The sequence below is a fragment of the Vigna unguiculata genome, chromosome 4 (assembly GCF_037176805.1).
Source record: "Vigna unguiculata cultivar grain cowpea cultivar isolate G323 ecotype 2 chromosome 4, ASM3717680v1, whole genome shotgun sequence".
NCBI classification, from domain to species: Eukaryota; Viridiplantae; Streptophyta; class Magnoliopsida; order Fabales; family Fabaceae; genus Vigna; species Vigna unguiculata.
The window spans coordinates 24,507,486-24,532,056 of NC_140795.1; the positions used below are offsets into that span (position 1 = coordinate 24,507,486).

General features: G+C 40.2%; 2 non-coding genes and 1 pseudogene across 2 annotated transcripts; 1 reads left to right on the top strand and 2 right to left on the bottom strand.

Annotated features, from left to right (window-relative positions):
• Positions 1-743: 743 nt before the first annotated feature.
• LOC114172275 (small nucleolar RNA R71) lies at positions 744-852 on the bottom strand. The gene has a single exon (XR_003601975.1). It is a non-coding gene; the product is annotated as a small nucleolar RNA R71 (small nucleolar RNA).
• Positions 853-14,306: 13,454 nt separating this feature from the next.
• LOC146886961 (uncharacterized) lies at positions 14,307-16,183 on the top strand (annotated as a pseudogene).
• Positions 15,341-15,449, bottom strand: LOC146886962 (small nucleolar RNA R71). The gene has a single exon (XR_014994712.1). It is a non-coding gene; the product is annotated as a small nucleolar RNA R71 (small nucleolar RNA).
• Positions 16,184-24,571: the final 8,388 nt, after the last annotated feature.

Here is a 24,571-nt window from a genome sequence, read left to right on the forward strand (position 1 = left end):
TGAGTTTTGATCTGTTTTTTTTTTGTGCTTCTGTTTGACAACTCAAAGGAATATCCTACCAATTTTCAAGTCATTTGAAGGTCATTTGAGTATACTTGTAGTTATACCCTTTGTTATGCCAATATCACTACAATTAGTGCTTTTTGGTGCATGACTAGGGGAAACCCAAGTGAATTACAACCATTTGACCCTGAGATTGATAGGACATTCCACAGAGGAAGTAGGCATCCTAGGAATCCATCTTTGCATGCTGAATATTCAGTGACATTTCCTGATTCTTCTGATTCTCATCACATTCCTGACACTCCTCATTCTTTGCATTCTGAGCATACTGTATATTCTGAGCATTTTCATACTGATAACATGGCTCAACCTCCTCCACCTCATGAGAGAACCATGAGTGAGCTCACTGCACCAGAGTTCACTTATGATAGTTTATGCATACAATACCCTAAGGAGGAGGTTCCATATGTGCTGAAAACTTGTTTGATACACTTGTTGCCAAAGTTTCATGGTCTTGCAGGTGAGGACCCGTGCAAACACTTGAAGCAGTTTCATGTCGTCTGTTCCACCATGAAGCCTGCAGATGTACAAGAGGACCATGTATACTTGAAGGCTTTCCCTCATTCTTTGGAGGGTAATGCCAAAGACTGGCTGTACTACCTAGCACCCAGGTCCATCACAAGCTGGGATGACCTGAAGAGATTGTTCCTTGCCAAGTTCTTTCCTGCTTCAAGGACAACAGCCATACGGAAGGAGATTTCTGGCATCAAGCAGTAATCTGGGGAGACCCTTTATGAGTACTGGGAGAGGTTCAAGAATCTCTGTTCAAGCTGTCCACACCATCAGATTTCTGAACATCTCCTCCTGTAGTATTTTTATGAAGGCTTGCACCACATGGATCGAAATATGATTGATGCTGCAAGTGGTGGTGCCCTTGGTAACATAACCCCAGCTGCAGCCAGACAATTAATAGAGAACATGGCTTCAAATTCTCAACAATTTGGCACAAGGAGTGATGCCATAGTTGTTAGAGGTGTTCATGATGTAGGAGCAGCCGAGTACACGAAGAAGTTGGAGAGTAAGATTGATGCTCTTACCACACTGGTCAACCAACTTGCTTCCAATCAGAGAGCTCCAGCTGCAAGAGTTTGTGGCCTTTGTACATCTGTTGATCACTTTACAGACTCTTGCCCAGCATTGCAACAACAGGCTTCTTCTTCTACACCAGTGGATACCCCTCAGGCCTATGCAGCAAATATTTTCAACAACAATAGGCCCCAACAGCAACAACAAAACCACCATGATTTGTCAACCAACAGATATAATCCAGGATGGAGGAATCACCCTAATTTGAGATGGGGAAACTAGGGTAACCAGCAGCCCCAACAATTTCAAAATGTGCAACCACCTCCATAACAAAGAGTTGCACCTGCACCACAAGCTGCTCCTGTTCCACCTGTACCCACACCAGCTCCTGCTGCAGCACCTGCACCTTCTTCTTCTACTTCATTGGAGGAGTTAGTCAGGATGATGACCCTTCAAAATATGCAATTTTAGCAGGAGACTAGGGCCTCAATCCAGAGTTTGACAAATCAAATGGGGCAGATGGCCACTCAACTAAACCAGGCACAGGCTCAGAATTCTGACAAGCTTCCATCACAGACGGTGGAAAATCCTAGGAATGTGAGTGCCATTACTTTGATATCTGGGAAGAATATTGAAGTTCCCACTTCCGAGCCTACACCTCTAAAGGAAGCCGACCCTGCCACACTTCAGAGAAAGCGTGATGCTCATGCAGCTGGTCCTTCCATATCTGGTGCGACTTCTACACCTTCCACCTCTACTGCTGCACCTTCCATACCTCTTCCTTTCCCTCCAAGAGCCATTCCAAGCAAAAAGATGGAAGAGGTTGACAGTGAGATCTTGGAAACTTTTAGGAAGGTTGAGGTGAACATACCTCTGTTGGATGCCATTAAACAGATTCCTAGATATGCAAAGTTCTTGAAGGAGCTATGCACGCACAAGAGGAGGCTAAAGGGAAACGAAAAGATCAGCATGGGCAGAAACGTGTCAGCATTGATAGGTAAATCTGTTCCTCAGATTCCTGAGAAGTGCAAGGACCTAGGTACATTTTGTGTACCTTGCATCATAGGTAACAATAAATTTGAAAATGCAATGCTTGATCTTGGTGCCTCAATAAATGTTATGCCTCTATCTATTTTTAAATCTCTTTCTCTTGGACCCCTGCAACCTACGGGTGTGGTGATTCAGTTGGCAAATAGAAGCGTTGCCCACCCAGCAGGTTTGGTTGATGATGTTTTAGTTCGTGTTGGTGAATTGATTTTCCCTGCTGATTTTTACATTCTTGATATGGAAGAGGGATTTTCACATGGTTCTGCACCAATCATTTTAGGCAGACCATTTTTGAAAACTGCACGAACCAAAATTGATGTCCATGCAGGTACTTTGTCTATGGAGTTTGATGATATTGTTGTGCGATTCAACATTCTGGATGCCATGAAACATCCTTCTGAGGATCATTCTGTTTTTCACGTGGATATTATTGATGATGCTGTTGATGGATTGATTTCTGATTTCCACTCTTTGCATACATTAAAACATTCATCCGTGTCTGAGTTATCTGAATTTGCATGCATTGATGTTCTTGATTCTGATTCTGATTCTGATGATGCTCAATATGATGAGGATAATGTTGAATGTACAGAGTTTGACTCTCTGGATGTTGTACCTATTCACTTTGATGTTATACAATCAGGTTGCACTAACCATGTTGCAGGAAGTACATATACATCTGATTGTTATGCTCAAGTACAAGCTGTGGAACCCATTTCTCCTTCCCTTCTAGTTCCTGATATTCAGCCAGCATCCAGTACTCTAGAGTTAAAACCACTGCCAGACAACCTCAGGTATGTCTACTTAGAGGAGGAGGACAAATTGCCTGTCATCATTTCCACCTCCCTCATTGCTGAACAAGAGCAGAGGTTGTTGCAAGTTCTTCAGAAGCATAAGAAGGCAATTGGATGGACATTGGCTGACATCCCTGGTATTAGCCCATCAACATGCATGCACAAGATATTGTTGGAAGATGGAGCAAAGCCAGTGAGACAGCCACAAAGGCGACTCAACCCTGTCATCTCGGATGTTGTAAAGAAGGAGGTGACCAAGCTTCTACAAGCTGGGATCATCTACCCCATTTCCGACAGTCAGTGGGTTAGCCCCATCCATGTTGTTCCAAAGAAGACTGGCCTCACTGTAGTCAAGAATGAAAAAGAGGAGCTAATTCCAACAAGAGTGCAAAATAGTTGGAGGGTTTGCATTGACTACAGAAGGCTAAATCAAGAAACCAGAAAAGACCACTTCCCCCTGCCTTTTATCGATCAGATGCTTGAGCGCTTGGCAGGTAAGTCCCACTATTGCTTTCTTGATGTGTTTTCTGGTTATTTTCAAATTCACATTGCACCTGAGGACCAAGAGAAAACCACATTCACCTGCCCCTTTGGCACTTTTGCCTATAGGAGGATGTCGTTTGGTCTATGCAATGCCCCTGGCACATTCCAGCGGTGCATGCTAAGCATTTTTAGTGATTTTCTAGAAAAATGCATAGAGGTGTTTATGGACGACTTTACTGTATATGGGTCCTCATTTGATTCATGTTTGGATAGTTTGGACAGAGTTTTAAACAGGTGCATCCAATCTAACCTTGTTCTCAATTTTGAGAAATGTCATTTCATGGTAGAACAAGGCATAGTATTGGGGCACATAATTTCAAAAAAGGGCATTGAAGTTGACCCTGCCAAGATCTCAATTATTTCACAATTGCCTTACCCCTCTTCTGTACGAGAGGTTCGTTCTTTTCTTGGCCATGCAGGGTTTTACAGGCGCTTCATTCAAGACTTCAGTAAGAAGGCCCTCCCACTGTCCAACCTATTGCAAAAGGATGTTGACTTCATCTTTGATGAAGGATGCAAAGAGGCTTTTGATTGCCTCAAGAAGGCCCTGACCACAACTCCAATCATTCAGGCGCCTGATTGGACAGCCCCATTTGAGCTTATGTGTGATGCATCCAACTATGCATTAGGGGCTGTTCTAGCTCAAAGGATTGATAAGCAGCCGAGGGTAATCTACTATGCCTCCAGGACATAGATGTTGCCCAATCAAATTACACCACAATAGAAAAAGAGCTCCTTGCGGTAGTTTTTGCACTTGAAAAGTTTCGATCTTATCTGCTTGGTTCTCCTGTTGTTGTGTTTACTGACCATGCAGCTCTTAAGTACCTGTTGAAGAAGGCAGAATCAAAACCTCGGCTGATAAGATGGATGCTCTGGCTCCAAGAATTTGATTTGGAGATCCGTGATAGGAGCGGAGCACAAAACCTAGTTGCAGACCACCTAAGCAGGATTGAGAGGTCTACTGATGACGCTTCACCGATCCGGGATGACTTTCCCGATGAAATTTGTTGACACTCTCTACTTCTTCCTCACCTTGGTTTGCTAACATTGTTAATTATCTTGCTGCTTCTGTTTTTCCTCCCCTAGCATCCAGAGCTCAATGTGATAAACTCAAGAGCGATGCTAGGTATTACATTTGGGATGACCCCTATCTGTGGAAAATATGCAGTGATCAGGTTACCAGGAGATGCATTCCGGACCATGAGATTGACTCGGTCCTCAAATTTTGTCATTCATCTGCACCTGGTGGTCACCTTGGCACACAAAGGACAGCTCGTAAGGTGCTAGATTGCGGATTTTATTGGCCCACCATCTTCAAAGATGCGTGGAGGATTTGTAGCACATGTGAGGACTGCCAACGAGCAGGAGGAGCCATTTCTTGGAGACAACAGATGCCTCAACAACCCATGCTATTTTGTGAGGTGTTTGATGTCTGGGGTATAGATTTCATGGGCCCTTTCCCTGTCTCTTTTGGTTTCACTTACATCTTACTTGCTGTTGATTATGTTTCAAAATGGGTGGAAGCCAAAGCCACTAGAACTAATGATGCTCGAGTTGTTGTGGACTTTGTTAGGTCTCACATATTTTTTAGGTTTGGAGTTCCTCGAGCTATTGTTAGTGACCAGGGCACCCATTTTTGCAACAGATCCTTGGGGGTTTTGCTTCAAAAGTATGGGGTTGTGCACAAACTTTCTACACCATATCACCCCTAAACTAATGGGCAAGCTGAGATCTCAAACAGAGAAATCAAGAGGATCTTGGAGAAGATTGTGCAGCCCAACAGGAAGGATTGGAGCAATAGACTTGAGGACGCTCTATGGGCTCACAGGACTGCTTACAAGGCACCTATAGGGATGTCTCCTTATCGGGTTGTCTTTGGTAAGCCATGCCACCTTCCAGTGGAGATAGAGCATCGAGCCTACTGGGCTGTCAAGTCATGCAACTTCTCTCTTGATCAAGCTGGGGAGGAAAGGAAGCTGCAGTTGAACGAGTTGGATGAGATCCGTTTGGAGGCATATCAGAACTCTATGTTCTACAAGGAGAAGACCAAGAGATTCCATGATAGCTCCATTGCTAGAAAGGAGTTTGTTGTTGGTCAGCAAGTTTTACTGTATAACTCCAGACTTGGACTCATGGGGGGTAAGTTGAGATCAAAGTGGATTGGTCCTTTTGTTGTCACTAATGTTTATCCTTATGGTGCAGTTGAAATCAAAAGCCAGTCCACAGATAAGAGCTTCAAAGTGAATGGTCAACATAGGCTGAAGGAGAAAATAGAAAAAGAAGAAATATAAACTGCAAAAGGAAGGGTAATTGAAGAAAAAGAAAAGGAAGAAAAGATAAAGATGATGGAAAAGGAAGTAGAGAAACAAGGTGTTTAATCGAAGGCCACCCATGTTTAGTTGCATTTGTTTACGAAAGCGACAACAATGTTGTAAGCCCAACATTGGTGGAGAAACTCTAGTTACCACCAAGCTTTCATCTGAATCAACCAAGGATCAAATTCAGTACAGGAAAATGTGTGAAAGAAGTATTGTGTGATATTGCTCCCACGAACTCTTGTCATCTTCTTTTGAGATGGGCATGACTTCATTTTAAAACGCTCAATCTTGATGAACGTTCCCTTTATTTGAGTCATGAGGGACATGAAATGAAGTTGAAATTTATGACACCAAGACAAGCCAGTAATGATCAACATAGGCTGAAGGAGAAAATAGAAAAAGAAGAAATATAAACTACAGAAGGAAGGGAAATTGAAGAAAAAGAAAAGGAAGAAAAGATAAAGATGATGGAAAAGGAAGTAGAGAAACAAGGCGTTTAATCGAAGGCCACCCATGTTTAGTTGCATTCGTTTACGAAAGCGACAACAATGTTTTAAGCCAAAGATTGGTGGAGAAACTCTAGTACCACCAAGCTTTCATCTGAATCAACCAAGGATCAAATTCAGTATAGGACAATGTGTGAAAGAAGTATTGTGTGATATTGCTCCCACGAACTCTTGTCATCTTCTTTTGAGATGGGCATGGCTTCATTTTAAAACGCTCAATATCGATGAACGTTCCCTTTGAGGCATGAGCGACATGAAATGAAGTTCAAATTTATGACACAAGGACAAGCCAGTAAGGATCAACATAGGCTGAAGGAGAAAATACAAAAGATGAAATATAAACTGCAGAAGAGAGGGAAATTGAAGAAAAAGAAAAGGAAGAAAAGATAAAGATGATGGATAAGGAAGTAGAGAAACATGGTGTTTAATCGAAGGCCACCCCTGTTTAGTTGCATTCGTTTACAAAAGTGACAACAATGTTGTAAGCCAAAGATTGGTGGAGAAACTCTAGTTACCACCAAGCTTTCATCTGAATCAACCAAGGATCAAATTCAGTACAGGAAAATGTGTGAAAGAAGTATTGTGTGATATTGCTCCCACGAACTCTTGTCATCTTCTTTTGAGATGGGCATGGCTTCGTTTTAAAATGCTCAATCTTGATGAACGTTCCCTTTATTTGAGTCATGAGGGACATGAAATGAAGTTGACATTTATGACACCAAGACAAGCCAAGAATGATCAACATAGGCTGAAGGAGAAAATAGAAAAAGAAGAAATATAAACTGCAGAAGGAAGGGAAATTGAAGAAAAAGAAAAGGAAGAAAAGATAAAGATGATGGAAAAGGAAGTAGAGAAACAAGGCGTTTAATCGAAGGCCACCCATGTTTAGTTGCATTCGTTTACGAAAGCGACAACAATGTTTTAAGCCAAAGATTGGTGGAGAAACTCTAGTACCACCAAGCTTTCATCTGAATCAACCAAGGATCAAATTCAGTATTGGACAATGTGTGAAAGAAGTATTGTGTGATATTGCTCCCACAAACTCTTATCATCTTCTTTTGAGATGGGAATGGCTTCATTTTAAAACGCTCAATATCGATGAACGTTCCCTTTGAGGCATGAGCGACATGAAATGAAGTTGAAACTTATGACACAAGGACAAGCCAGTAAGGATCAACATAGGCTGAAGGAGAAAATACAAAAGAAGAAATATAAACTGCAGAAGGGAGGGAAATTGAAGAAAAAGAAAAGGAAGAAAAGATAAAGATGATGGATAAGGAAGTAGAGAAACATGGTGTTTAATCGAAGGCCAACCCTGTTTAGTTGCATTCGTTTACAAAAGTGACAACAATGTTGTAAGCCAAAGATTGGTGGAGAAACTCTAGTTACCACCAAGCTTTCATCTGAATCAACCAAGGATCAAATTCAGTACAGGAAACTGTGTGAAAGAAGTATTGTGTGATATTGCTCCCACGAACTCTTGTCATCTTCTTTTGAGATGGGCATGGCTTCATTTTAAAACGCTCAATCTTGATGAACGTTCCCTTTATTTGAGGCAAGAGGGACATGAAATGAAGTTGAAATTTATGACACCAAGACAAGCCAGTAATGATCAACATAGGCTGAAGGAGAAAATAGAAAAAGAAGAAATATAAACTGCAGAAAGAAGGGAAATTGAAGAAAAAGAAAAGGAAGAAAAGATAAATATGATCGAAAAGGAAGTAGAGAAACAAGGTGTTTAATCGAAGGCCACCCCTGTTTAGTTGCATTCGTTTACGAAAGCGACAACAATGTTTTAAGCCAAAGATTGGTGGAGAAACTCTAGTACCACCAAGCTTTCATCTGAATCAACCAAGGATCAAATTCAGTACATGACAATGTGTGAAAGAAGTATTATGTGATATTGTTCACACGAACTCTTGTCGTCGTCTTTTGAGATGGGCATGGGTTTCTTTTAAAACACTCAATCTTGATGAACGTTCCCTTTGAGGCATGAGGGACATGAAATGAAGTTGAAATTTATGACACCAAGACAAGCCAATAATGATCAACATAGGCTGAAGGAGAAAGTAGAAAAAGAAGAAATATAGACTGCAGAAGGAAGGGAAATTGAAGAAAAGAAAAGGAAGAAAAGATAAAGATGATGGAAAAGGAAGTAAAGAAAGAAGGTGTTTAATCGAAGGCCACCCATGTTTAGTTGCATTTGTTTACGAAAGCGACAACAATGTTGTAAGCCAAAGATTGGTGGAGAAACTCTAGTTACCACCACACTTTCATCCGAATCAAGCAAGGATCAAATTCAGTACAGGATAATGTGTGAAAGAAGTATTAAGTGATATTGCTCCCACGAACTCTTGTCATCTTCTTTTGAGATGGGCATGGCTTCATTTTAAAACGCTCAATATTGATGAACGTTCCCTTTGAGGCATGAGCGACATGAAATGAAGTTCAAATTTATCACACAAGGACAAGCCAGTAAGGATCAACATAGGCTGAAGGAGAAGATACAAAAGAAGAAATATAAACGGCAGAAGGAAGAGAAATTGAAGGAAAAGAAAAGGAAGAAAAGATAAAGTTGATGGAAAAGGAAGTTGAGAAACAAGGTTTAGTCGTAGGCCACCCCTATTTATTTGCCTTCGATTACGAAAGCGACAACAATGTTTTAAGCCAAAGATGGGTGGAGAAACTCTAGTTAACACCAAGGTTTCATCCGAATCAAGCAAGGATCAAATTCAGTACACGACAATGTGTGAAAAAAGTATTATGTGATATTGTTCCCACGAACTCTTGTCATCTTCTTTTGAGATGGGCATGGCTTCATTTTAAAACGCTCAATCTTGATGAACGTTCCCTTTATTTGAGGCATGAGGGACATGAAATGAAGTTGAAGTTTATGACACCAAAACAAGCCAGTAATGATCAACATAGGCTGAAGGAGAAAATAGAAAAAGACGAAATATAAACTGCAGAAGGAAGGGAAATTGAAGAAAAAGAAAAGGAAGAAATGATAAAGATGATGCAAAAGGAAGTAGAGAAAAAAGGTGTTTAATCGAAGGCCACCCATGTTTAGTTGCATTTGTTTACGAAAGCGACAACAATGTTGTAAGCCCAACATTGGTGGAGAAACTCTAATTACCACCAAGCTTTCATCTGAATCAACCAAGGATCAAATTCAGTACAGGACAATATGTGAAAGAAGTATTGTGTGATATTGCTCCCACGAACTCTTGTCATCTTCTTTTGAGATGGGCATGGCTTCATTTTAAAATGCTCAATCTTGATGAACGTTCCCTTTATTTGAGGCATGAGGGACATGAAATGAAGTTGAAATTTATGACACCAAGACAAGCCAGTAATGATCAACATAGGCTAAAGGAGAAAATAGAAAAAGAAGAAATATAAACTGCAGAAGGAATGGAAATTGAAGAAAAAGAAAAGGAAGAAAACATAAAGATGATGGAAAAGGAAGTAGAGAAACAAGGTGTTTAATCGAAGGCCACCCATGTTTAGTTGCATTCGTTTACAAAAGCGACAACAATGTTGTAAGCCAAAGATTGCTGGAGAAACTCTAGTTACCACCAAGCTTCCATCTGAATCAAGCAAGGATCAAATTCAGTACAGGACAATGTGTGAAAGAAGTATTATGTGATATTGCTCCCACGAACTATTGTCATCTTCTTTTGAGATGGGCATGGCTTCATTTTAAAATGCTCAATCTTGATGAATGTTCCCTTTATTTAAGGCATGAGGGACATGAAATGAAGTTGAAATTTATGACACCAAGACAAGCCAGTAATGATCAACATAGGCTGAAGGAGAAAATAGAAAAACACGAAATATAAACTGCAGAAGGAAGGGAAGTTGAAGAAAAAGAAAAGGAAGAAATGATAAAGATGATGGAAAAGGAATTAGAGAAACAAGGTGTTTAATCGAAGGCCACCCATGTTTAGTTGCATTTGTTTACGATAGCGACAACAATGTTGTAAGCCAAAGATTGGTGGAGAAACTCTGGTTACCACCAAGCTTTCATCTGATTCAACCAAGGATCAAATTCAGTAGAGGACAACGTGCGAAAGAAGTATTGTGTGATAATGCTCCCACGAACTCTTGTCATCTTCTTTTGAGATGGGCATGGCTTCTTTTTAAAACGCTCAATATTGATGAACGTTCCCTTTGAGGCATGAGCGACATGAAATGAAGTTCAAATTTATCACACAAGGACAAGCCAGTAAGGATCAACATAGGCTGAAGGAGAAGATACAAAAGAAGAAATATAAACGGCAGAAGGAAGAGAAATTGAAGGAAAAGAAAAGGAAGAAAAGATAAAGTTGATGGAAAAGGAAGTCGAGAAACAAGGTTTAGTCGTAGGCCACCCCTATTTATTTGCATTCGATTACAAAAGCGACAACAATGTTTTAAGCCAAAGATTGGTGGAGAAACTCTAGTTAAAACCACGCTTTCATCCGAATCAAGCAAGGATCAAATTCAGTACACGACAATGTGTGAAAAAAGTATTATGTGATATTGTTCCCACGAACTCTTGTCATCTTCTTTTGAGATGGGCATGGCTTCATTTTAAAATGCTCAATCTTGATGAATGTTCCCTTTATTTGAGGTATGAGGGACATGAAATGAAGTTGAAATTTATGACACCAACACAAGCCAGTAATGATCAACATAGGCTGAAGGAGAAAATAGAAAAAGAAGAAATATAAACTGCAGAAGGAAGGGAAATTGAAGAAAAAGAAAAGGAAGAAAAGATAAAGATGATGGAAAAGGAGGTAGAGAAACAAGGTGTTTAATCGAAGGCCACCCATGTTTAGTTGCATTCGTTTACAAAAGCGACAACAATGTTGTAAGCCAAAGATTGGTGGAGAAACTCTAGTTACCACCAAGCTTTCATCTGAATCAAGCAAGGATCAAATTCTGTACAGGACAATGTGTGAAAGAAGTAATATGTGATATTGTTCCCACGAACTCTTGTCATCTTCTTTTGAGATGGGCATGACTTCATTTTAAAATGCTCAATCTTGATGAACGTTCCCTTTATTTGAGGCATGAGGGACATGAAATGAAGTTGAAATTTATGACACCAAGACAAGCCAGTCATGGTCAACATAGGCTGAAGGAGAAAAAAGAAAAAGACGAAATATAAACTGCAGAAGCAAGGGAAATTGAAGAAAAAGAAAAGGAATAGATGATAAAGATGATGGAAAAGGAAGTAGAGAAAGAAGATGTTTCATCGAAGGCCACCCATGTTTAGTTGCATTTGTTTACGAAAGCGACAACAATGTTGTAAGCCAAAGATTGGTGGAGAAACTCTGGTTACCACCAAGCTTTCATATGAATCAACCAAGGATCGAATTCAGTACAGGACAATGTGTGAAAGAAGTATTGTGTGATATTGCTCCCACGAACTCTTGTCATCTTCTTTTGAGATGGGCATGGCTTCGTTTTAAAACGCTCAATCCTGATGAACGTTCCCTTTATTTGAGTCATGAGGGACATGAAATGAAGTTGAAATTTATGACACCAAGACAAGCCAGTAATGATCAACATAGGCTGAAGGAGAAAATAGAAAAAGAAGAAATATAAACTGCAGAAAGAAGGGAAATTGAAGAAAAAGAAAAGGAAGAAAAGATAAAGATGATGGAAAAGGAAGTAGAGAAACAAGGCGTTTAATCGAAGGCCACCCATGTTTAGTTGCATTCGTTTACGAAAGCGACAACAATGTTTTAAGCCAAAGATTGGTGGAGAAACTCTAGTACCACCAAGCTTTCATCTAAATCAACCTAGGATCAAATTCAGTACAGGCCAATGTGTGAAAGAAGTATTGTGTGATATTGCTCCCACGAACTCTTGTCATCTTCTTTTGAGATGGGCATGGCTTCGTTTTAAAACGCTCAATCATGATGAACGTTCCCTTTATTTGAGTCATGAGGGACATGAAATGAAGTTGAAATTTATGACACCAAGACAAGCCAATAATGATCAACATAGGCTGAAGGAGAAAATAGAAAAAGAAGAAATATAAACTGCAGAAAGAAGGGAAATTGAAGAAAAAGAAAAGGAAGAAAAGATAAAGATGATGGAAAAGGAAGTAGAGAAACAAGGTGTTTAATCGAAGGCCACCCCTGTTTAGTTGCATTCGTTTACGAAAGCGACAACAATGGTTTAAGCCAAAGATTGGTGGAGAAACTCTAGTACCACCACGCTTTCATCCGAATCAAGCAAGGATTAAATTCAGTACAGGACAATGTGTGAAAGAAGTATTATGTGATATTGCTCCCACAAACTCTTTGATGAGTCATTATTTTCTTCTATTCCACTAGCCTTTGTGCACCCATTAGACAGTTGATTAGTGCTTAATTGTTCATCATTAGAGTGTTTTTCATCTGTTGGGCTTTATTGGGCCACTGTTCCGAATTTGGACTAATTTCACATTATTTGGCCTAATTTTTGTTTTTAATTATTTTTAGGTATTTGGGTGAAGCAAATTTTGGAGCTTGGACATTAATATTTAGTTGAAGAGAATTTCCACATCATTGCCACATCATTTCCATGTCATTTACACGTCAGCAAAGTCAATGGGTCAACATTTGAGGCCCAGAGTGGCATTTTAGTAAATCTGAGTGGCAGAGTGGCAGTTTTGTAATTATGAGTGGCAAGGGTGATATGACCACGAATTAGGTCTGCATGAAACGAGGCCAGCCTCTCCTTCTTCTTCTCCACTCTCAAAAACCTCCATTTTTGTTGTTTTAAAGTTTTGGAAGGTGACCCATGGTGGCACAGACGAATTTTTCACGTTTTCCATTGGTTTTTCACGATTTATGAGTCTTGGACAGCACATTGAAGTTGTATTAACGTTTTCTACCGTTTGGGTAACTTTATATTGAAGCATTTTCGTTTTTGGTGGCTGTTTTTGTTGCTCTTCTCTTATCCCTTGCCCATTTCGTTTGCTGCACCATTTTAAGCTTTCAATATCAATTTGAAGTCATTTGAACGGTTAAATTGCAATTTCTGTTTCAGATTCGAAGTGAGTGATTGTTCATTTTCCATGTCTAGCTAAGTTTTTCGTATTGGTTCCTTGAAGAAACTGATTTGAAACCATGAGGTTGATGTTTTGCAGTGCACTCCAATTCCTAATTTCTCTTCATCCTATTCAATTTCGTAGCTTTGAATGAAATGGAATTTGTGATGCTTAATCATGAGTTTATGTTTTCCACAATTTCAGAATCCTTGTCATGCTTAGTGAGTTCGGGTTTTGGCCACAGTTGCTTAATCTGTGTGTGAGTGTGTGAAATTGAAAGAAGGATGTGTGTTATGCTTAATGGTTGAAGCTGTGTTAATTTTCGCATAGTTGATTAATTCGGATTTCATGAGAGTAAATTGGGTAAGAGACTTGATTTAGTAACCTGTGATTGGTTGATTTTTAGTGGAATCAAAGGACCAGTACGTTTTGAATTGTGTGTTTAATTCAGTTTTGATTACAATTTAGCAAACTTGTGTGAATCTGCCAACCCCCCCCCTGTGTTTTATTGTTGTGTTCATCTGGAAAAGTCGCTTTGAATGAAAATATTGGTCGTTGGGAGACGACTTGGTTCACTTTCATGTACTGCATTTAATATGTTTTAATTTGGTGGGGTACGGCCTCTATCAAATTTGGTGCCGTTGCCGGGGACCAATCGTTTCGTTCAAAGTAAAATTTCCAGTGTGTTTGTGTTTTGTGTTTTGGTGTGTGTGTGTAGTTCAAGTGTGGTTGAGTTGGTATATGTTCATTGTGATGTTAATGTTGTGTTAAGTTCAGTGCCTGTTTCCATTCCTGTGTGTTTCTGTGTAGTGTAGTGAATAGTGTCGCGGCGCGCATGAATAGTGTCAATTGTAGTAGTGAATAGTGTTTGAATAGTGTCCGAATCTGGCATTTAACTTCTGGATTTTTGTTTTGGTAGCTACGGAGCTTGTTTTGACTTGAAATTTTTTCCCCCACTTCTAAGACGTTGAACTTGATAGGAAAAATAGCTAGAGCAGTTGGTATGGTCTGAGTTAAGAGATTCAAAAAATTTTTGGACTGATTTTTAGTGAAACTTCAGAGGACCATAACTTTTGCTCTGGTTATCAGAATCACTATTATTTTATATGGATTTGGGATAGAATTTGATTTCCCACCTTCTTGTAACCCGCTCCGCCGGTTTGCAAACTCAGAATCTCCAGAAAATGCCATTTTCTACATTTCAGCAGTGTTTTTTGTGATTTTTCTTCATTTTTCTTACTTTTGAAAAATTGTCAAAAATACTTGTGCTTTGAGTTTTGATCTGATTTTTTTTGTGCTTCTGTTTGACAACTCAAAGGAATATCCTACCAATTTTCAAGTCATTTGAAGGTCATTTGAGTATACTTGTAGTTATACCCTTTGTTATGCCAATATCACTACAATTAGTGCTTTTTGGTGCATGACTAGGGGAAACCCAAGTGAATTACAACCATTTGACCCTGAGATTGATAGGACATTCCACAGAGGAAGTAGGCATCCTAGGAATCCATCTTTGCATGCTGAATATTCAGTGACATTTCCTGATTCTTCTGATTCTCATCACATTCCTGACACTCCTCATTCTTTGCATTCTGAGCATACTGTATATTCTGAGCATTTTCATACTGATAACATGGCTCAACCTCCTCCACCTCATGAGAGAACCATGAGTGAGCTCACTGCACCAGAGTTCACTTATGATAGTTTATGCATACAATACCCTAAGGAGGAGGTTCCATATGTGCTGAAAACTTGTTTGATACACTTGTTGCCAAAGTTTCATGGTCTTGCAGGTGAGGACCCGTGCAAACACTTGAAGCAGTTTCATGTCGTCTGTTCCACCATGAAGCCTGCAGATGTACAAGAGGACCATGTATACTTGAAGGCTTTCCCTCATTCTTTGGAGGGTAATGCCAAAGACTGGCTGTACTACCTAGCACCCAGGTCCATCACAAGCTGGGATGACCTGAAGAGATTGTTCCTTGCCAAGTTCTTTCCTGCTTCAAGGACAACAGCCATACGGAAGGAGATTTCTGGCATCAAGCAGTAATCTGGGGAGACCCTTTATGAGTACTGGGAGAGGTTCAAGAATCTCTGTTCAAGCTGTCCACACCATCAGATTTCTGAACATCTCCTCCTGCAGTATTTTTATGAAGGCTTGCACCACATGGATCGAAATATGATTGATGCTGCAAGTGGTGGTGCCCTTGGTAACATAGCCCCAGTTGTAGCCAGACAATTAATAGAGAACATGGCTTCAAATTCTCAACAATTTGGCACAAGGAGTGATGCCATAGTTGTTAGAGGTGTTCATGATGTAGGAGCAGCCGAGTACACGAAGAAGTTGGAGAGTAAGATTGATGCTCTTACCACACTGGTCAACCAACTTGCTTCCAATCAGAGAGCTCCAGCTGCAAGAGTTTGTGGCCTTTGTACATCTGTTGATCACTTTACAGACTCTTGCCCAGCATTGCAACAACAGGCTTCTTCTTCTACACCAGTGGATACCCCTCAGGCCTATGCAGCAAATATTTTCAACAACAATAGGCCCCAACAGCAACAACAAAACCACCATGATTTGTCAACCAACAGATATAATCCAGGATGGAGGAATCACCCTAATTTGAGATGGGGAAACCAGGGTAACCAGCAGCCCCAACAATTTCAAAATGTGCAACCACCTCCATAACAAAGAGTTGCACCTGCACCACAAGCTGCTCCTGTTCCACCTGTACCCACACCAGCTCCTGCTGCAGCACCTGCACCTTCTTCTTCTACTTCATTGGAGGAGTTAGTCAGGATGATGACCCTTCAAAATATGCAATTTTAGCAGGAGACTAGGGCCTCAATCCAGAGTTTGACAAATCAAATGGGGCAGATGGCCACTCAACTAAACCAGGCACAGGCTCAGAATTCTGACAAGCTTCCATCACAAACGGTGGAAAATCCTAGGAATGTGAGTGCCATTACTTTGATATCTGGGAAGAATATTGAAGTTCCCACTTCCGAGCCTACACCTCTAAAGGAAGCCGACCCTGCCACACTTCAGAGAAAGCGTGATGCTCATGCAGCTGGTCCTTCCATATCTGGTGCGACTTCTACACCTTCCACCTCTACTGCTGCACCTTCCATACCTCTTCCTTTCCCTCCAAGAGCCATTCCAAGCAAAAAGATGGAAGAGGTTGACAGTGAGATCTTGGAAACTTTTAGGAAGGTTGAGGTGAACATACCTCTGTTGGATGCCATTAAACAGATTCCTAGATATGCAAAGTTCTTGAAGGAGCTATGCACGCACAAGAGGAGGCTAAAGGGAAACGAAAAGATCAGCATGGGCAGAAACGTGTCAGCATTGATAGGTAAATCTGTTCCTCAGATTCCTGAGAAGTGCAAGGACCTAGGTACATTTTGTGTACCTTGCATCATAGGTAACAATAAATTTGAAAATGCAATGCTTGATCTTGGTGCCTCAATAAATGTTATGCCTCTATCTATTTTTAAATCTCTTTCTCTTGGACCCCTGCAACCTACGGGTGTGGTGATTCAGTTGGCAAATAGAAGCGTTGCCCACCCAGCAGGTTTGGTTGATGATGTTTTAGTTCGTGTTGGTGAATTGATTTTCCCTGCTGATTTTTACATTCTTGATATGGAAGAGGGATTTTCACATGGTTCTGCACCAATCATTTTAGGCAGACCATTTTTGAAAACTGCACGAACCAAAATTGATGTCCATGCAGGTACTTTGTCTATGGAGTTTGATGATATTGTTGTGCGATTCAACATTCTGGATGCCATGAAACATCCTTCTGAGGATCATTCTGTTTTTCACGTGGATATTATTGATGATGCTGTTGATGGATTGATTTCTGATTTCCACTCTTTGCATACATTAAAACATTCATCCGTGTCTGAGTTATCTGAATTTGCATGCATTGATGTTCTTGATTCTGATTCTGATTCTGATGATGCTCAATATGATGAGGATAATGTTGAATGTACAGAGTTTGACTCTCTGGATGTTGTACCTATTCACTTTGATGTTATACAATCAGGTTGCACTAACCATGTTGCAGGAAGTACATATACATCTGATTGTTATGCTCAAGTACAAGCTGTGGAACCCATTTCTCCTTCCCTTCTAGTTCCTGATATTCAGCCAGCATCCAGTACTCTAGAGTTAAAACCACTGCCAGACAACCTCAGGTATGTCTACTTAGAGGAGGAGGACAAATTGCCTGTCATCATTTCCACCTCCCTCATTGCTGAACAAGAGCAGAGGTTGTTGCAAGTTCTTCAGAAGCATAAGAAGGCAATTGGATGGACATTGGCTGACATCCCTGGTATTAGCCCATCAACATGCATGCACAAGATATTGTTGGAAGATGGAGCAAAGCCAGTGAGACAGCCACAAAGGCGACTCAACCCTGTCATCTCGGATGTTGTAAAGAAGGAGGTGACCAAGCTTCTACAAGCTGGGATCATCTACCCCATTTCCGACAGTCAGTGGGTTAGCCCCATCCATGTTGTTCCAAAGAAGACTGGCCTCACTGTAGTCAAGAATGAAAAAGAGGAGCTAATTCCAACAAGAGTGCAAAATAGTTGGAGGGTTTGCATTGACTACAGAAGGCTAAATCAAGAAACCAGAAAAGACCACTTCCCCCTGCCTTTTATCGATCAGATGCTTGAGCGCTTGGCAGGTAAGTCCCACTATTGCTTTCTTGATGTGTTTTCTGGTTATTTTCAAATTCACATTGCACCTGAGGACCAAGAGAAAACCACATTCACCTGCCCCTTTGGCACTTTTGCCTATAGGAGGATGTCGTTTGGTCTATGCAATGCCCCTGGCACATTCCAGCGGTGCATGCTAAGCATTTTTAGTGATTTTCTAGAAAAATGCATAGAGGTGTTTATGGACGACTTTACTGTATATGGGTCCTCATTTGATTCATGTTTGGATAGTTTGGACAGAGTTTTAAACAGGTGCATCCAATCTAACCTTGTTCTCAATTTTGAGAAATGTCATTTCATGGTAGAACAAGGCATAGTATTGGGGCACATAATTTCAAAAAAGGGCATTGAAGTTGACCCTGCCAAGATCTCAATTATTTCACAATTGCCTTACCCCTCTTCTGTACGAGAGGTTCGTTCTTTTCTTGGCCATGCAGGGTTTTACAGGCGCTTCATTCAAGACTTCAGTAAGAAGGCCCTCCCACTGTCCAACCTATTGCAAAAGGATGTTGACTTCATCTTTGATGAAGGATGCAAAGAGGCTTTTGATTGCCTCAAGAAGGCCCTGACCACAACTCCAATCATTCAGGCGCCTGATTGGACAGCCCCATTTGAGCTTATGTGTGATGCATCCAACTATGCATTAGGGGCTGTTCTAGCTCAAAGGATTGATAAGCAGCCGAGGGTAATCTACTATGCCTCCAGGACATAGATGTTGCCCAATCAAATTACACCACAATAGAAAAAGAGCTCCTTGCGGTAGTTTTTGCACTTGAAAAGTTTCGATCTTATCTGCTTGGTTCTCCTGTTGTTGTGTTTACTGACCATGCAGCTCTTAAGTACCTGTTGAAGAAGGCAGAATCAAAACCTCGGCTGATAAGATGGATGCTCTGGCTCCAAGAATTTGATTTGGAGATCCGTGATAGGAGCGGAGCACAAAACCTAGTTGCAGACCACCTAAGCAGGATTGAGAGGTCTACTGATGACGCTTCACCGATCCGGGATGACTTTCCCGATGAAATTTGTTGACACTCTCTACTTCTTCCTCACCTTGGTTTGCTAACATTGTTAATTATCTTGCTGCTTCTGTTTTTCCTCCCCTAGCATCCAGAGCTCAATGTGATAAACTCAAGAGCGATGCTAGGTATTACATTTGGGATGACCCCTATCTGTGGAAAATATGCAGTGATCAGGTTACCAGGAGATGCATTCCGGACCATGAGATTGACTCGGTCCTCAAATTTTGTCATTCATCTGCACCTGGTGGTCACCTTGGCACACAAAGGACAGCTCGTAAGGTGCTAGATTGCGGATTTTATTGGCCCACCATCTTCAAAGATGCGTGGAGGATTTGTAGCACATGTGAGGACTGCCAACGAGCAGGAGGAGCCATTTCTTGGAGACAACAGATGCCTCAACAACCCATGCTATTTTGTGAGGTGTTTGATGTCTGGGGTATAGATTTCATGGGCCCTTTCCCTGTCTCTTTTGGTTTCACTTACATCTTACTTGCTGTTGATTATGTTTCAAAATGGGTGGAAGCCAAAGCCACTAGAACTAATGATGCTCGAGTTGTTGTGGACTTTGTTAGGTCTCACATATTTTTTAGGTTTGGAGTTCCTCGAGCTATTGTTAGTGACCAGGGCACCCATTTTTGCAACAGATCCTTGGGGGTTTTGCTTCAAAAGTATGGGGTTGTGCACAAACTTTCTACACCATATCACCCCCAAACTAATGGGCAAGCTGAGATCTCAAACAGAGAAATCAAGAGGATCTTGGAGAAGATTGTGCAGCCCAACAGGAAGGATTGGAGCAATAGACTTGAGGACGCTCTATGGGCTCACAGGACTGCTTACAAGGCACCTATAGGGATGTCTCCTTATCGGGTTGTCTTTGGTAAGCCATGCCACCTTCCAGTGGAGATAGAGCATCGAGCCTACTGGGCTGTCAAGTCATGCAACTTCTCTCTTGATCAAGCTGGGGAGGAAAGGAAGCTGCAGTTGAACGAGTTGGATGAGATCCGTTTGGAGGCATATCAGAACTCTATGTTCTACAAGGAGAAGACCAAGAGATTCCATGATAGCTCCATTGCTAGAAAGGAGTTTGTTGTTGGTCAGCAAGTTTTACTGTATAACTCCAGACTTGGACTCATGGGGGGTAAGTTGAGATCAAAGTGGATTGGTCCTTTTGTTGTCACTAATGTTTATCCTTATGGTGCAGTTGAAATCAAAAGCCAGTCCACAGATAAGAGCTTCAAAGTGAATGGTCAACATAGGCTGAAGGAGAAAATAGAAAAAGAAGAAATATAAACTGCAAAAGGAAGGGTAATTGAAGAAAAAGAAAAGGAAGAAAAGATAAAGATGATGGAAAAGGAAGTAGAGAAACAAGGTGTTTAATCGAAGGCCACCCATGTTTAGTTGCATTTGTTTACGAAAGCGACAACAATGTTGTAAGCCCAACATTGGTGGAGAAACTCTAGTTACCACCAAGCTTTCATCTGAATCAACCAAGGATCAAATTCAGTACAGGAAAATGTGTGAAAGAAGTATTGTGTGATATTGCTCCCACGAACTCTTGTCATCTTCTTTTGAGATGGGCATGACTTCATTTTAAAACGCTCAATCTTGATGAACGTTCCCTTTATTTGAGTCATGAGGGACATGAAATGAAGTTGAAATTTATGACACCAAGACAAGCCAGTAATGATCAACATAGGCTGAAGGAGAAAATAGAAAAAGAAGAAATATAAACTACAGAAGGAAGGGAAATTGAAGAAAAAGAAAAGGAAGAAAAGATAAAGATGATGGAAAAGGAAGTAGAGAAACAAGGCGTTTAATCGAAGGCCACCCATGTTTAGTTGCATTCGTTTACGAAAGCGACAACAATGTTTTAAGCCAAAGATTGGTGGAGAAACTCTAGTACCACCAAGCTTTCATCTGAATCAACCAAGGATCAAATTCAGTATAGGACAATGTGTGAAAGAAGTATTGTGTGATATTGCTCCCACGAACTCTTGTCATCTTCTTTTGAGATGGGCATGACTTCATTTTAAAACGCTCAATATCGATGAACGTTCCCTTTGAGGCATGAGCGACATGAAATGAAGTTCAAATTTATGACACAAGGGCAAGCCAGTAAGGATCAACATAGGCTGAAGGAGAAAATACAAAAGATGAAATATAAACTGCAGAAGAGAGGGAAATTGAAGAAAAAGAAAAGGAAGAAAAGATAAAGATGATGGATAAGGAAGTAGAGAAACATGGTGTTTAATCGAAGGCCACCCCTGTTTAGTTGCATTCGTTTACAAAAGTGACAACAATGTTGTAAGCCAAAGATTGGTGGAGAAACTCTAGTTACCACCAAGCTTTCATCTGAATCAACCAAGGATCAAATTCAGTACAGGAAAATGTGTGAAAGAAGTATTGTGTGATATTGCTCCCACGAACTCTTGTCATCTTCTTTTGAGATGGGCATGGCTTCGTTTTAAAATGCTCAATCTTGATGAACGTTCCCTTTATTTGAGTCATGAGGGACATGAAATGAAGTTGACATTTATGACACCAAGACAAGCCAAGAATGATCAACATAGGCTGAAGGAGAAAATAGAAAAAGAAGAAATATAAACTGCAGAAGGAAGGGAAATTGAAGAAAAAGAAAAGGAAGAAAAGATAAAGATGATGGAAAAGGAAGTAGAGAAACAAGGCGTTTAATCGAAGGCCACCCATGTTTAGTTGCATTCGTTTACGAAAGCGACAACAATGTTTTAAGCCAAAGATTGGTGGAGAAACTCTAGTACCACCAAGCTTTCATCTGAATCAACCAAGGATCAAATTCAGTATTGGACAATGTGTGAAAGAAGTATTGTGTGATATTGCTCCCACACACTCTTGTCATCTTCTTTTGAGATGGGAATGGCTTCATTTTAAAACGCTCAATATCGATGAACGTTCCCTTTGAGGCATGAGCGACATGAAATGAAGTTGAAACTTATGACACAAGGACAAGCCAGTAAGGATCAACATAGGCTGAAGGAGAAAATACAAAAGAAGAAATATAAACTGCAGAAGGGAGGGAAATTGAAGAAAAAGAAAAGGAAGAAAAGATAAAGATGATGGATAAGGAAGTAGAGAAACATGGTGTTTAATCGAAGGCCAACCCTGTTTAGTTGCATTCGTTTACAAAAGTGACAACAATGTTGTAAGCCAAAGATTGGTGGAGAAACTCTAGTTACCACCAAGCTTTCATCTGAATCAACCAAGGATCAAATTCAGTACAGGAAACTGTGTGAAAGAAGTATTGTGTGATATTGCTCCCACGAACTCTTGTCATCTTCTTTTGAGATGGGCATGGCTTCATTTTAAAACGCTCAATCTTGATGAACGTTCCCTTTATTTGAGGCAAGAGGGACATGAAATGAAGTTGAAATTTATGACACCAAGACAAGCCAGTAATGATCAACATAGGCTGAAGGAGAAAATAGAAAAAGAAGAAATATAAACTGCAGAAAGAAGGGAAATTGAAGAAAAAGAAAAGGAAGAAAAGATAAATATGATCGAAAAGGAAGTAGAGAAACAAGGTGTTTAATCGAAGGCCACCCCTGTTTAGTTGCATTCGTTTACGAAAGCGACAACAATGTTTTAAGCCAAAGATTGGTGGAGAAACTCTAGTACCACCAAGCTTTCATCTGAATCAACCAAGGATCAAATTCAGTACATGACAATGTGTGAAAGAAGTATTATGTGATATTGTTCACACGAACTCTTGTCGTCGTCTTTTGAGATGGGCATGGGTTTCTTTTAAAACACTCAATCTTGATGAACGTTCCCTTTGAGGCATGAGGGACATGAAATGAAGTTGAAATTTATGACACCAAGACAAGCCAATAATGATCAACATAGGCTGAAGGAGAAAGTAGAAAAAGAAGAAATATAGACTGCAGAAGGAAGGGAAATTGAAGAAAAGAAAAGGAAGAAAAGATAAAGATGATGGAAAAGGAAGTAAAGAAAGAAGGTGTTTAATCGAAGGCCACCCATGTTTAGTTGCATTTGTTTACGAAAGCGACAACAATGTTGTAAGCCAAAGATTGGTGGAGAAACTCTAGTTACCACCACACTTTCATCCGAATCAAGCAAGGATCAAATTCAGTACAGGATAATGTGTGAAAGAAGTATTAAGTGATATTGCTCCCACGAACTCTTGTCATCTTCTTTTGAGATGGGCATGGCTTCATTTTAAAACGCTCAATATTGATGAACGTTCCCTTTGAGGCATGAGCGACATGAAATGAAGTTCAAATTTATCACACAAGGACAAGCCAGTAAGGATCAACATAGGCTGAAGGAGAAGATACAAAAGAAGAAATATAAACGGCAGAAGGAAGAGAAATTGAAGGAAAAGAAAAGGAAGAAAAGATAAAGTTGATGGAAAAGGAAGTTGAGAAACAAGGTTTAGTCGTAGGCCACCCCTATTTATTTGCCTTCGATTACGAAAGCGACAACAATGTTTTAAGCCAAAGATGGGTGGAGAAACTCTAGTTAACACCAAGGTTTCATCCGAATCAAGCAAGGATCAAATTCAGTACACGACAATGTGTGAAAAAAGTATTATGTGATATTGTTCCCACGAACTCTTGTCATCTTCTTTTGAGATGGGCATGGCTTCATTTTAAAACGCTCAATCTTGATGAACGTTCCCTTTATTTGAGGCATGAGGGACATGAAATGAAGTTGAAGTTTATGACACCAAAACAAGCCAGTAATGATCAACATAGGCTGAAGGAGAAAATAGAAAAAGACGAAATATAAACTGCAGAAGGAAGGGAAATTGAAGAAAAAGAAAAGGAAGAAATGATAAAGATGATGCAAAAGGAAGTAGAGAAAAAAGGTGTTTAATCGAAGGCCACCCATGTTTAGTTGCATTTGTTTACGAAAGCGACAACAATGTTGTAAGCCCAACATTGGTGGAGAAACTCTAATTACCACCAAGCTTTCATCTGAATCAACCAAGGATCAAATTCAGTACAGGACAATATGTGAAAGAAGTATTGTGTGATATTGCTCCCACGAACTCTTGTCATCTTCTTTTGAGATGGGCATGGCTTCATTTTAAAATGCTCAATCTTGATGAACGTTCCCTTTATTTGAGGCATGAGGGACATGAAATGAAGTTGAAATTTATGACACCAAGACAAGCCAGTAATGATCAACATAGGCTAAAGGAGAAAATAGAAAAAGAAGAAATATAAACTGCAGAAGGAATGGAAATTGAAGAAAAAGAAAAGGAAGAAAACATAAAGATGATGGAAAAGGAAGTAGAGAAACAAGGTGTTTAATCGAAGGCCACCCATGTTTAGTTGCATTCGTTTACAAAAGCGACAACAATGTTGTAAGCCAAAGATTGCTGGAGAAACTCTAGTTACCACCAAGCTTCCATCTGAATCAAGCAAGGATCAAATTCAGTACAGGACAATGTGTGAAAGAAGTATTATGTGATATTGCTCCCACGAACTATTGTCATCTT